The following is a 15,222-nucleotide window of genomic DNA, read 5'->3' on the forward strand; positions in this document are numbered from 1 at the left end:
TCAGTGAGGCTGAGGGAACCGTGATTGGGTAAGAGGACTGAATTTTGTTCTGAGATGATACAGTTGACTTGAATCGCTTTCCACCCAGCCAGAGCTGATTTCCCTCTTCTGGGAGTTAGTCCCTTTTCCAGGGCAGAGCCTGGCTTTGATTTGTGCCTTGAGGAGATGTCAGGAAGACTAAACAGCGAAAAAGTCCTTGGTTTCTCTGCCTGACCCACGGAGCTGTTCTGGGGGAAAGTGAAGGATCAATAGCCCCTCTGTTCAGCCCCGATATGTCTGTAGCAGCCTAGCAGTGAAAGGAAATGGATTTGTGGAACACACACTTCCCCAGGGTGAAGCTGTACGACGCTGAGGCTCAGCAGCCCTGGCTATGTTGAGGTGGTCATGGGTCAAGTTGCCACTGGGCAGATGGCTTAAGTGCCTTACGGCCCAGCTGGCAACCATGCCAGCCATTATGTGCCTGGTACAGACCCATGAATAGCCCTTATTTCAACCGTGTCAGATCTGAGATTACCCAGCAAATGGCAACACCATAAATCAGCTCATGGAGACCCAGGGTCACCGGAAAGGCTCACAAATCTTGGCAAACTCTTGGATGAACCCAGGCACTGTGACAAACCCTCCAAACCACGAGAGTTTTCCCTGACTGTGTCCTCAACGTTTCTCACAGTCTCCACATTCAGATACCTAGAAATTCAGGGCCTGGGCTGGCTCCCATTGAGAATAGTGGGACCCTCACTATTGATCACGATGGGAGGCTGATCAGGCCCCTTAGTAACTGTCATTAGTGTTGTTTGTTGTGGGCCTGATATAAGGTCCATTGACGTCAGTGGGGTTTGGATCAGGCCCTAAAATAACAAAGCACAAGGAATTACACTTCCGGTGAGTATAAACAGCTAGAATTGCTCCTCCCCCACCTGTTCTCTCTCTCCCCACAGGCCCAAAGCTTGAACTCACCCTATAAGTAATATATTTTTTCTTTAAATACCCTCCTACTTCTGAAATGTTTCTTGGCCCCTCTGAGACCCTCTGTGCCTCCTTCCCCTCTCAATGACAATGCCCTAGTGCTCTGTATCTGCGGGTGGGTGTGTCCCTCCGCTAGTCCCCTCCTGGGTCTCCCATTCCCAGGAGCTGACTGTGGGATTGAGCTGTGTGAGGCTCCCGCTCCTCCTGGTGCTTCACGGAGACCATGTTCATTTTGGCTCCCCTTGGCCTGCTTCATGAGAAAGAAGCAGATGGATGGGCAGTCTCAGGGATGACGCACCCACAGGCCAAACCACAGCTGGGAGATCACCCTATAGGTCAATAGCAGCCTTGGCAGTGTCCCTCAGAGCAGTCTGGAAGCATTGAACCTCTGCTGTCTATAAATTACAGGCCTGGCCTTTCCCAGTAAGAATTTGAACCAAATGGGCCCTAACGCTGCTAGGTGCTGAGCACCCTCAGATACCACTGACAGCCTCCAGAGTCACTCAGCACCTTGAGGATCAAGCCCTTTATCCCAACCCTGTCTCACTGCTTTCTTTTCCAGGTTTTGGCTGTGTCTATTGCTGACAAAAGAGCCAGGCCTGAGAGAACTGGAGACTGAAGGCCAAAGCAGTGCCGCCTTGTGGTTCATTTTGCCCCACCAGGGGTGAGGGACTTGGCTGTCTTCTAATCTTCCTCCCAGAGAGCGCTGATGTATGTCTGTCACCATCTCACAGAATGCCCACATCACAAACAGATCCCAGCCACAGGCAGTTCTGGCTCTTCCACTGGCTGAGCATTGTAACTAAAGAAATGTCTCACTTCTCTAACACCTTCCATCTGAAGATCCCAAAGCCCTTTACAAGCATCATTTGGGAGGGGAGGGTGGTATAAGCCCCATTTTACAGCTGGGAAGCTGCAGAACAGAGGAGTAAAGAGACTTTATCAAGGTCACACAGCACCACTGCGTCAGAGCCAGGTATCCTAACTTCCAGCTCCTTGCCTTAACAACCATCGAGATAACTTAGGCTCTTATTTGGCCCTCATTAGCGCAGTATCTGAGCACCTCTCGGTCTTGAACACAGTTATCTCACAACACTCCTGTGCAGGAAGGCAGTGCAATTATCCCCATTTTGCAGGTGGGAAACTGAGGCACAGAGAGGCAAAATCACTTGCCCCAGGTCACACAGGAAGCCTGTGATGGAGCAGGAAATTGAACCCAGGTCTCCCAAGTCCCAGGGTAGTGTCCTAACAACTGGAAAATTCTTCTTCTCTAAGCGTCATCCTGAAAGCGAGCAGCTGTTTACAGCTGGGGCTAAGCCCTTCTTATCCTTCTGCTGTGTTTGCTCAGCAGGTTGCTGGTTTACACAGTGGCAGTTAAAGGAGCTTTTTCACTTGAACTAACCGCAGGCCATATGAAGGTTTGAAAATAAGCGACTGCATGTTCCAACTTAGAGATCCCTGGGTGGGTAGGTGCTGAGCCTTCTTCTCAGCATCCTGTAATATCAGTGGACCAGGGCACAGCTGTTCATGAAGCAAACTGTGTCACGACAGAGACTGACGTGGTCACAGGCCTGGCACCTCAGTACGATAAAATAAACTTGGACCGAGCCAGTGGATATTCTCAAGTGGCTCAGGGCATGAGGCTGAGGTGACATGTTCACAGGGAGAGGGGCCAGCAGTTCCTCCTGAGACAAAGCAGAACCATTTTCTATCCATGAACTCAGCTGCTTGAGATAAGCTTGGAATGTTAACACTCATTTAAGCATCCTCCCTTAGCCCCTTGTCCAGTCCTGGTGCTCACATCCAGGCATGAGAGAGTCTATCCTGTGAGTGGACATGTCCTGGAGAACAATACTAGACAGGCTTGGAATGGCAGGTTGTGACACTGCCTGAAGATCCCTGCCTGACAGGGTGTTCTGGTGCCCTCTCGAATAGGAAAGAGTGGAAAGCAGCAGAAGCCAGGTCATTTGCTAAGTCACAGAGTCTGGCAATGCCAAGGTGCCACTTAGTGGACATCCATGATCACCCGAGAGTCCCAACCAGCTGGGAAGGGAACAGCCAAAGGCCTGTTGGGCCACAGCTGAGTTTAGCATACTGTGTAGCTGGTCAGGGATTATAAATGTCAGCATGTCCTGAGCTGGATGAGAATTACTCACAGCCCCTTCTCATTTCTCATCACCCTTTAACCTCCCTGATGTGCAGGCAAAGGAGACCAGCAGTACTCCAGAAAGTGACCTCAACTCGTCAGGTCCATAGAGACCAAGAATGTTCTGATGGAGGTGCTATTAACTTGTCTCTTTTCAAGCATGGACTGTGAGACCATTGAACCATCTCCTGACGTCCAACTTGTCTTAAAAGGAGGCAACACAGCACTCGTGTTGGATTCAGGCTGTAGAGATCACCTGCCTCTTGTCCTTTATGGGCTACAGTCCTCAGTCCTTCCTAGCATATAAATGTTGCCAGTGCTGGAGCCTATCTCCAGCTACTACAGTGCAGTGTGTCTGAGCTGAGGTGAAAAAGAACAGCCTAGGGTGTCGGGGTCCTCTCCATTCCACAGGGGACTCTAAATATTGAACTCTTCCAGCCTTTGAAGCCTGGATCGATGCACTGCATTGTTCGATGCAGTCATATAGACCTTCCTGTTGCAAAACTAACAGCAGCAAAAGGCAGCTCTCAGTTCTCTGCATAGATGTGTATTTGCGCTGCAGAAGTGACAACAGTTCTTTAGAGAAAAAGATAATTTTCCCACCCCCAGGCAGCATAGCTGGATGTGTGGCTTATGAGGGGTGGGAGTTTAGGCAATTGGCATTCTGGGTTCTAGTCCTGACCTTACCACTGGATAAATCATGTTAATCTCTTGAGATCATGGCATTGTTGCCACTGCAGCCTGGCTTTTCTAGGAAGTCATTAGGGCATCCTCTGGCTTATTCTCCTGTCCCCAGCAGACTATGTTATATTTGCATGACACTGTATTTCAGCACATGCTCTGATTCCTCTTGTGTGAGCTTTCCCTTCATAAATAGATGAGCAATGAATCCTGACCCATGTTCTAAGTTTGCAGGTGGCAGCTCTGCTCACACTTTTCACCTGAGCCGTGAGCCAGTTCATTTTGCCTTGCAGTAGAGTTTGATTGTTTAAGTAGACACCAGGTGCTTTATTCTTTCTCTAATACTCCCACTCTTCAGCTGCAGCTGGAGGAGCCCATTAGAGCAGCTGGCTGCTTAGTGACCTTTTGGTATCCATGGAGAGGAGAGGGTAACCATAGAGTAATATCAAGCAGTATGTCTTCTAGCTGGACCTTTTTCAAGGCACCGCTCTAGGGTGCTTTCTTCCCACCTCATCTAGGGAGCTGGCTGAGCTGGCTTTCAAGGTGCAGTCACATGAGCTGCACTGAGGCCAGAGTTGTTCAGCCTTATTGGAAGCCAAGCTTAAAAGGACACAACTGGCAAGGTAGTTTCATTAAATAATTGTTCCCCCTTCCTGTTTCGAGCAGCCCCCCTGTAGCTTGATCCTAACATCTGCTTCCTTGTTGTATTACTATTATTTACAGCTAATGTGGCTCAGTGTGGGTTCAGGGCTGCCCTTCCCCCTCCATTGCTTCCCATGCAGGATTGGGGCGGGGAGTCAGATTTTCCAGAGCTCAGCATACTGGGTCCTTTTGCATATTAAACTCTTAGTTAAATGCCTGAATGGGAGCTGTCTTGTTTGGAAAGCCCTGGCCCAATTCCAGCTGCTGTGTTTGTGGATCTGGGTTAGGGCCCAGATCCTCACAGATAGGTAAGTCCCTAACTCCCCTTGTGGCTCTGTGCCTAGATCACTGTGCTCCAGTTCTCTGCCTGTGCCTCTGTCCATCTGCACGGAGCTGAAATGACCAAATGCAAACACAGCAAATCCTCGCTGTAGGGCTTTTTCCATAAAACCTGCCACAGACGTAGCCGGGGCAGCTCTGTTTAATAAGCGAATAACATTCTTTGCATGTTTTTCCTTGTATCTTACAAGGATTTTCAATATTAACTGTAAGAGGGGGGCAAAGCGGAGTAGGGGAAAAACCTCCAGATGCAAGGAGTCGCATAGCAGGATATTCAAAAAGCACCTAGCTGCATCTTTAGGCACCCAAATCCCTTTCAAAAGCTAGTTCCGGGTTCTTTTTTTTTTTCTACTCCGCTTTGCCCTCCTCTTGAATTTAGCATTAAAAATCCCTGTAAGACACAAGGCAAAACATGCAAAGAATGTTATTAGTTTATTTAGTGGAGTTGCCCTGGCTGTGTCTGTGGCAGGTTTTATGGAAAAAGCCCTACAGGGAGGATACAAAGCTTCTTAGCATCCATAGCCATAAACCTCCCTCTGCCAAACTGCTTGTGGATAATAGTTCACACCTACCCAGTGCTTCATGGTGCTAGTAACAAGTACGAACATTTAGGAAGAGATCCTCAGGCTTCCCTATAAGCAGGGAAGTGTTATTCACCCACTTTTACAGATAGGTGCATGCCAAGAAGAATTGAATTGCAGTGAGTGAATCAATGGCCCGGCCATGTTTAGAGCAGAGCAGTTCCAGACTCCCTGTCTAGGGTTTGCTTCTGCGGGACCGCACTGCCTGAACAGCTGATCAGCTGTTTTCTTCTTCAAACCCTGCAGCCTTGTTCCTAGGGGACACTGTTGAAAGTGAATGGAACACCAAGCTGTGACTAGGGATTGGGCCAAAGCTGTAAAACAGCCATCTAGATGCTCAATGTCCCAAGGGGCCAGCCACCATCTGGGCTCAAGTGACTGGCTCAAGGCAACTGAAGGAGTCTGTGTCAAATCTGGGGCTTGAATCTAGGTCTACCAGCCCCAGAATGCTAGAGACCACAAATCCGAAGGAGACTTAAACAAGAGAGGTCCTGATTCACCAATGCACCTTGTGGGGCTGCTTACAGAAGTGCAAAATGAATGTAAAATGCTCCGCCTGTGGTCTGATTGTGTGTTACATCCATGCTGCACTGTGTAAATAACCACAAAAGCTATGATGAAGCAGGCCCCGGGTATGTGATTGCAAACTACTGAGGCCAAGGTGCTTCAGGGTGAAGAGCACTATCCTTTTAGATTGTTTGTGGGCCTATGTCTGATTTTTTTTTTCCACTTGATAAGGTGAGAACTTGATTGAGTGAGTTTTGTTAATTGGTTTTGAGGCCCCCTACCTGAATTCAAGGACAGATACATTTAACAAAGGAGGAGCTGAGGAGAGTCAACAGACACCTCTTATAAACCTTCTCTTCTTTACACACTGCATCCTCCTCTGGGAAAAATCAACATTTGTCTTTCTGAGTCTGACAAACAACAGCATTATGTACTCCATCCTGAAAGCAGCTTTCTGGTGATCAATTCTGCAGTGTCAGTCCGGGGACCAGAGGAGGGAACCCTCTAAAATAGAAGCCAGAGAGCGCTGCGTGTTTGAAATCAGAGCAGGAAAGCACTGAAGGGCCACTGGGGAAAATCTGCAGCTGAAAACCAAAAGCATCTGTTGAATTGCACTGAGTGAACGTGAAGAGAGCAGGAAACAGAGTTTTTAAAATGCCTGTATTTTTGAGCCGCACGTTGCTGTGCAGTGTTCCAAAGCTCTGCAGAATGTCAGAGCGCACCAAAGCTTTGCCATGGGAGTTTTCATCCCCAGCCAGAGCCTAGAATAGTATGCAGCTAAGGGCAGGAGGGGAGAGTCTTGGGACCATTTGATCTCCTGTGGACATATCTGAGTCCATATTTAAAATTTCTCTTCCCTCCATCAAAACAGATAAGGGATCTCTCTAGCCTGGGGGTGGCCCTGGGTTTGCTTTGTGACAGGAGAGTTTCAGAAAGCTTGGTGCTTCGGCTGGCTGATGAGCACCCCAAAGGTTGAACACTGAAAGCTCTTTGGGGGTAGGAACCAACTGTTTGTTCTGTGTTTGTTCAGTGCCTAGCACAGTGGGGTCCAGCTCCTAGATGGCTCTGCAAGATACATAGCTCAGCGAATTATTATTATTATTATTATTATTATTTGAGGCTCATGAGGCTGCGGAGCAGGGCTGAAGGTCTTGTGAGAGCTGGTTACCATAGATTTCCGGTATTTCCTCCTTCCAGCCTGGCCAGAAATTGGAGATGGGCTGGAGCCATTTGTTCAAATACCCAGGCCTGCCCCCAGAACATTGCTGGGGCTGATAAAAAATAAAGGGCAGCCAGATCTCAACCATGCCCAGTTTGGTTTTGCAAACTCTGACTGAAGGGATTTTTTTGTTTGTTTGTTTGTTTAAAACCAAATTCACCTCTTGGTTTAAGTCCATCTCTCATGAAAATACCACAAGAGCAGCACTTCACTTGGCATGTCACACCCTCCTTTTCTGAGCTTGGGTGGAATCATAGAATATCAGGGTTGGAAGGGACCTCAGGAGGTCATCTAGTCCAACTCCCTGCTCAAAGCAGGACCAAACTCCAACTAAATCATCCCAGCCAGGGCTTTGTCAAGCCTGACCTTAAAAACCTCTAAGGAAGGAGATTCCACCACCTCCCTAGGTAACCCATTCCAGTGCTTCACCACTCTCTGAGTGAAAAAGTTTTTCCTAATATTCAACCTAAACTTCTCCCACTTCAGCTTGAGACCATTACTCCTCGTTCTGTCATCAGGTACTACTGAGAACAGTCTAGATCCATCCTCTTTAGAACCCCCTTTCAGGTAGTTGAAAACAGCTATCAAATCCCTCCTCATTCTTCTCTTCTGCAGACTAAACAAGCCCAGTTTCCTCAGCATCTCCTCATAAGTCAGCCCCCTAATCATTTTTGTTGCCCTCTGCTGGACGCTTTCCAAGTTTTCCACATCCTTCTTGTAATGTGGGGCCCAAAACTGGACACAGTACTCCAGATGAGGCCTCACCAATGTTGAATAGAGGGGAATGATCACATCCCTCGATGTGCTGGCAATGCCCCTACTTATACCGCCCAAAATGCCATTAGCCTTCTTGGCAACAAGGGCACGACTGTTGACTCATATTCAACTTCTCGTCCACTGTAACCCTTAGGTCCTTTTCTGAAGAACTGCTTCCTAGTCATTCGGTCCCTAGTTTGTAAGCTTGGAAGCTTTGTGTGGTAAATGTGTGTGTGTGTGTGGGGGGCAGTTAGAGGAACATCAACAACTAGGACTCTAGTACATTTCAAAAAGAGAAATACAAGTAGTTTAAGGCATGATACCTGCCCCTGAGTCACCTTCCTGATTGTTATGGTTTCACACCGTATTATTTTCCTATTCATTTAAAAATGTTTCTCTCCCCATTGCTATGTGAATCCCTCACAAAGAGCAGAAGAAATGGTGAAATTGACCCCCTACACAAAGAAGCTATTTCTCCAGATCCTGGTAACTGGTGTAATTATTTACACTTGTACAAAGGTGTATTCAGAGAGTGGGATTTGCCAGTGAAGTCACGAGGTACCAATTCTGCTACCTGATTGCATGACAGATTTTTAAACCAGAGGAGCATGAGTGATGACTAACGCCCTTTACCGTACAAATAATCGCCTGTGCTAACATTTTTGATGCCTTCATAACTCACCAGCATCTTCCTGAATAGATGGCAGATGTCCAGGCACTCATGAATAATGAATAACATTCCCACTAACAACAATGAACAGATCCAACCACTCCCATCTGTGGAACTATTTGTGACTCCCGTTTTGTACGATTCGTCCAGCCCTCCTCCTCCCTGTGTGTATTCTGGACTGAAAAGCTCTCAGCAATACCCAGAGGCCATTTTAGACCTTGAACACCTTATCGTGGGATGTTGTGGATTCTCCATCACTGGAAATCCTTAAATCAAGACTGGATGTCTTTCTAAAAGACATGAACTATTTTGACTGCAAGTGAGTGGGCGTTATGCAGGAATGGGCAGAGTTAATGCAGGTCAGACAGATGGTATTGATGGTCCTTTCTGACCTTAAAATCTATGGATTCGTTAATCACTCTCTGATCATAACTGAAGAGGAACTCAGTTTAAAACTCTCAATCTCAATTCCTTTTCCTGCTGTAAGCTCGGGAACATTCAAGTCTCAGCTTTGCAACTGGGGCTCGCCTCCATCCATAATCACCATTTACATAGTTCGACCTTTTGGCCACTCCTCAATGGCAGAATGATGACCTTCCAAGCGACTGACATGGCAGCTAGTACCATGCGTCGTGCCCAGTACAAGATATGTGGGCAGTTTATTCATACCAATTCGCCAGCAAATTGCTGGAGAGATGACTGTGCTCCAGCTGTTGACCAGATTCTGAGCGGCTGTAAATCACCACAGCTCCATTAAAGTTAACAGAGCTTGGCCAGTTTTCACCAGCTTAGAATCTGACCCCTGATCTGCACAAGCATGCTGAGCACTGGCAATTCTGCCGCTTAGGCCATGCAGTGCTTGTAGGCAGCAGTGCACCTGGGCACGTGCCACAGTTACATGAGCACACCGGCAAGTAGCTGCATCAGAAATGGGAATTGATCCATGCCTGAATCCATTACCAGTGTGAACTAGGGAACTGCAGATGCAGCCCTGCCTTTGTTCCAGTGAGAGGTCTGTTTGCAGCACACTGCAGCTGCTGCCAGAGACATGTGATCCAGGATGAAAAGCAAAAGAAACCATACACATGGGTTGTGTTTTTGTCCAGCTGTGCTCAGCTTTTTTGGAGAGCATCTCCGTTACACAGAACTTGGAGAAAGTATCGGGTTCTTCAGTGCGTGTTTCTGATTAGGGCTGGAGATCAGTTTCACATATTCCTTTTGGGGTTTGGTGGTGAGAGTGGATTTAGAGCGAATGAAGGAGAAGTACTAATTGCAGTGGCTGGAGTCAGGCATAGATTTCTGCCCCCATTACCTACAACGTTCTGCAAATAAATGCCACTCCTAGCCTTCATCAACTTTACTACTTCCAAGCTGTTCCAATGCAGCTCCATCCTCACCCGCAGCACCCTTTGCTGTTCCACTTCTAGTGCTTTGTTGAACAGACCTGGGCAGGGTTGTTGAGCTAGCGGAGAACCTCGGAGTTATGAACACCAGAGTTACATACTGACCGGTCAACCACACAGCTCATTTGGAACTAGAAGTACACAATCGGGGGCAGGAGACAAAAAGAAAAGAGCACCTATAGTTCTGTGTTAAACAGAAACTACTAAATAAATCAAGGGAAAGCTGCATTTTTCTTCTGCAGAGTAAAGTTTCAAAGCTGTATTAAGTCAATGTTCAGTTGTGAACTTTTGAAAGAACCAGAACGTTTTGTTCAGAGCTACAAACAACCTCCATTCCCAAGGTGTTCAAACTCTAGGCTTCTACTGAATGTGATGTGGGCAAACGGGAATGGGACTCATCCAACCCATTTTCAGTTATGTCTCGAGTCAGCATTTGAACATCACAGCTTTGAGCAGACCTCCAGCATCCAGACACCAGAGAGAATGGTAAAGAAGTCATTGTGGACTTGCCTATGCACTGTGGATCAGTCCTACTGTAGAATTTCCCTTTTTGTATTATGAGCTTTGGTCCCAACCTTCAACAGCTTAACTAGCTTTTCCAGAGGTTGTTCATGAAGGCAGGGTTTAAGGTCAGGTTTTGCATCGGTAGTAACCGACTGAGACAGTCCTTTTCCACCAACAGTAATTCCTCTAGATGCACTAGACCTGATTTCCCATTGCCCTACCCCCCACCCTGGCCCTGGTATCATTTACACTAGTGCAGAATGGGATTTGGGTGCATTTTACACACACTTTGCATTGGTGGCACAAGAGGTGCGAGGCAATGGGGAATTGGGCCCTGTATTGTCTGGGGGTTGTGAGACTGCCAGAGTTCCTGGGCCTGATGCTGATCTTGTTCGAACCAATGCAACCCCATTGGAATTGCTGCTGGCTTGCACAGCTATAGAAGGGATTTCAGTCAGGTCCAGGATGCTCTGGGGATGCCACTGTATTCACTGTGTTCCCTATGGGCCTAGCCTGCAGGTCTGGGAGTGATTCTGCCTTGATTACAAACTGCTACAGGATACTGTTCAGCCAGAGATCAGAGGACAGTGGTAAGCATCCCTAATTCTATCCTTGTGCATAACAGGGACATGTCCATGCCGTGGAATGAACTGCTCTTAGACTGTCCTACTTTGACTGATGGACTGTTCCATTTTAAAATTACACTGAGGGACTGTGGGGAAACTGCCTTCATTTCAACCAGATAAGATGTATTTAATTCTGTTTCTTATTCCAGTACTTTATAGCCTGGGCTGGGCGTGCTTCTGCTGCTATTAGAGGGAAAACTCATAGACAGTATATGTAGGATAGAAGCCTTTGATTTTTCCTTCCTAGTCCCATAGCCCAGAACCAGAGCTGCATATGCCTCCATGCTATAAATAGAGGTAACCCCAGAATGCCATCTAACATGCTAATACTGTGTCACCCCGCCTGCACTGCAGTCTTTACAATGATCTGGGGAGAGGAATACATTTTCTTGCTGATTGCATTTGCACTTATGACACATTCTCTCTCCTGTCCTGTGAGACTGGAGTCTTTTCACATTGCTTAACTGCTTTCCTATGATCAGTCTTGACAGATTGTCTCTCTGTGGAGAAGTCTAGAGGATAGCACAGTGGACTGGGAATCAGGAGATGTAGGTTCTATTTTTGGCTCTGCCTCTGGTTTTCTAGGTGACCTTGGGCAAGTTACTTCACCCCTCTGTGCCTTAGTTTCCCTGTCTATAAAATGGGGAAAATAATACTTTGTAAAGCACTTCGAGAGCTACCAATGAAAACCACTGTATAAAAGCTTGGTATTTTTGTTTTTAAAGCTTCATATGGTGTTGCCTAGTGGTTAAAGCAGCCAACTCGCTGTCAGGATACCTGGGCTCTAATCCTGTCTCTGCTACTGACTTACTGTGTGAACTTGGGCCAGTCACTTTAGTCCCTTCCTGCTAGGTTTCAGCCTTTCTTGCCACAGCCTATCTAAAGAAGTGTTGTTAAATTTATTTTTTAACAAGAAAATGTGTGTGGCTAAAGTGAAAACAATCTCCAAAATATGCAGTCCAACTTCCTGAAAAAAATCCCCTTTTGGGCCATAATCAGGTGCAGAAAATCTCAGGGGAATGTTTCCAAAGGTGGTGGCAGAAATAACCCCAAACACAAGAGATTGCAATGCTGTTTGTGCTACATTAACACCTAGAGGCCCCAGGTGAGGTTGGGGCTCCACCGTGCTAGGTACTGTGCAAACACCTGGTAAGAAGCAAAACTAGTCCTGGACAACTTACAGACTAAATTTAAACCTTCTGCCAGGCGGAGCCAGCAGCAACCAGAGCCAGATTCAATATCTAGGGGTTCCTTTCCATCAATAAAACACAAAACCAGCTCAAGCCCCCACCCAGTAACGTGGGAAAATGATACACCACCCCTGGGCGCCTCTGAGAGGCAATACTTCCCCACTTGCAAGCACAGAGTCTGAGTGCAGAAAAGAAACTTTTAATAAAAGGAGGGAAGTAACTGGGCATTAATTTGGGAAAACACCGCAAACAGGGTTCATAAACATAAGCCATGAGCAAAATACCCATCCCCAAATAAGTTGGGCAGTGTCTTTTCCCCTCAAGTTCTTAAGTCCAGCAACCCAAAAGTCCCTTTACCGTGCCTGTCCTTCTCTGCACCCCATTCACAGATGCTTTCCTTTGTCAGTGCAGACCCAGAGTTCAGAGGTGCATCTGTAGAGTTCACCTCCCACCCTGGGTGGAAGTAAGGAGGCACCTTATTCACTCCACTGCTTGGGCACTCCCCCGCCGCTTGGTGTGCCTCTCCACCAGCCATCCTGCTGGCCACTCATGGCACCTTTCTGCCAGCCACCCTGCTGGCTGCTCACTCTGCCTCTCCAACTCCACCAGCCACTCATTTGCCAGCCAACTGTCAGTCACCTTCTGCTGCCATCTGTCTCTCTGCCGTGACCTCTACACATCAGTCTCTTAGTGATTCGCAACTCTTTGCAGGCTGGGCAGAGACAGTGCCCTGTCTCAAGTGATTTCAGCTCTCAGTGACTGAGCATTTAAAATAATAAAAGAGGTGCCTAATGAAGCCTATTTAGCTCTTTCTTTGAACAGTGGGGAGGAACAGGTTAACAAGGTCTTTACACTAAGGGTGACCCCCCCCCCATTTGAGACAGATTAAGCACAGTCCTGCTTCCTTATATTCCTACAATAATTACAACATTGGTAACCATATTTCACTAACCCGGCATTCAGTACTAAGGTGTTTTGTAACCCAACACCAGCCAAAGTTGATCACTTTAACACTGCTCTATCTGCTGAGCAGGAGCAACTGTATTTACATAAACACACCCAAAGTCTCTCCCCTTCCCAGCTAGCTATCAAGGGAGCATTCATTCAGACCCTGCTTACATCAATAGACAAGGAAACAGAGAGGTGCCCAAGGTCGCACCGAAGATCAGTGGCAGAAATGGGAATAGAACCCAGGTCTACTGAGTTCCCCGCCAAAGTCTTGTCCCCTAGACTCCTGCCTTGTGCTGGCTGATAATGAAAGTTGTTTACAAACTGAACTGCTAGGAGTTCTATCAGACCCCCCATTGATACAGATACAGCTGTTGAAGGGACAGGCTTTCTTCCATCTGCTTTCACACGTGCACAATAGAGCAGTGTTTGCCAGTAGGGGGGAACATCAGTCTTGATTTTTTCCTTTTGAAATCTGGACTTTTTACTGTCCCCCTTGCACAGGGTGATTCTACAATGGGGGCTCTCCCTCTCCCTCCTCCGGGGACGAGGAACAAGGTGCGTCATTTTGGAACTGGCTCAGGGGTTCAGCCACATGGCTTCGCAGTCATAGAGGCTTTTTTATATTACGAAAGGAAAGTGGAGAAATGCACCCGCACAGATCTGAGCATGAGGCGCTTTTTCCAAGTGGAGTTGCCAGCCAGAAACCCCTGTCCCAGGACAGTTAGCATGAGGTTTGCTGCCTTCCTCACCTCCCTCTTTTTTTCTTTTTTTAAAATAAGACACAAGCTGTTCCAGCTGAGAGGCTGGAGCAATAATACTTAACCCAATGTTTCATGGCTCTGGGATGTAGGCGCACCCTGGTTATCTGACTGGTTGCAGCAGGGTCGGAGGAAAAGACACTTACTAGTGAGAGCAGCAAAGAGTCCTGTGGCACCTTATAGACTAACAGATGTATTGGAGCATGAGCTTTTGTGGGTGAATACCCACTTCGTCGGATGCATGTGACGAAGTGGGTATTCACCCACGAAAGCTCAAGCTCCAATACGTCTGTCATTCTATAAGGTGCCACAGGACTCTTTGCTGCTCTTACAGATCCAGACTAACACGGCTACCCCTCTGACACTAGTGAACTATCTCTAAATGAAGATGCATTGATCAAAAAGTGGGGAGTTCCAAACCTACTTGCATCCTGAAGGTTGCAAGTGGGCTGGGGACCTTAGTGGAAATTCCTGTTCAAAATGCCCTAGTGGCCAATGAGGGTTTGGAAAGAGTAGTGCATCTACTTGGCTACAAGTTACTGGGACTACTGGATCCTAGAGACATTGGTCCTCTAGTCTTCTTCTTAGCATGTGCACAACATGCCTCAGGTGGCTCATGACCAGGATTCATCATCGAATCTGGACCACTGGTTGGATCGTTAGCTCCCCGTCTTGGGCCGAGTACTGATGAGAAGTGCGAAGTCAATGTTGATCCATGCCTCTCAGTCTCCAGCAGAAACCAAGAGAGACTGAAGGATTCTGTTTGGAATATCTTGGAATTTCCAGTATGGGGAATTGTAGACCATGGGAGCCAGATCAGCTGATCCACTGGATCCATGAGGTAATTGCCACTGCTTGTAGCATCAAAGCACTGTGGAGTTAGTTAGAGAGGAGCAGCCTTGATTCCTGGATATGGCCAATTCGTTTGTTTTAAATCAGAGTTGGTTAATAAGGCAAATTTAATGCCCACAGCACAAGTGGAAGATGAATGGTTGTGGCGATCCTCACATGGGCAATTTGTGGCACAAGGGAGGTAAGTGACTTGCCAAGGAGTAGGTGGCAGAACTGGAGACAGAACCCAGGAATCCCTGCTAGCAGTCCTTTGCTCTAACCAGTAGACAGCACTGCCTTGCTGACAGTGCAGCATAACTCAGCTATATGGAGGAGGAGTACTCTCCTTCTGGAGCTGGGTATGTGGAATGGAATAAAGGAGAGATTTTGTCACCTTCTAAAGAAAAATATGTTCCAGGATGGGGTAAACTTCCTCTGCAACTATCTCCCTG

At 47.3% G+C, this 15,222-nt stretch overlaps 1 protein-coding gene across 2 annotated transcripts in view; it reads left to right on the top strand.

The window, feature by feature from the left end:
- The window catches only part of SEPTIN9 (septin 9), a 267,635-nt gene that overhangs the window by 25,078 nt on the left and 227,335 nt on the right, over positions 1–15,222 (top strand). The gene's annotated exons all lie outside the window — the stretch shown is intronic.

This window comes from Gopherus evgoodei, chromosome 15 (genome assembly GCF_007399415.2).
Source record: "Gopherus evgoodei ecotype Sinaloan lineage chromosome 15, rGopEvg1_v1.p, whole genome shotgun sequence".
In the NCBI taxonomy this organism is placed as follows: Eukaryota; Metazoa; Chordata; order Testudines; family Testudinidae; genus Gopherus; species Gopherus evgoodei.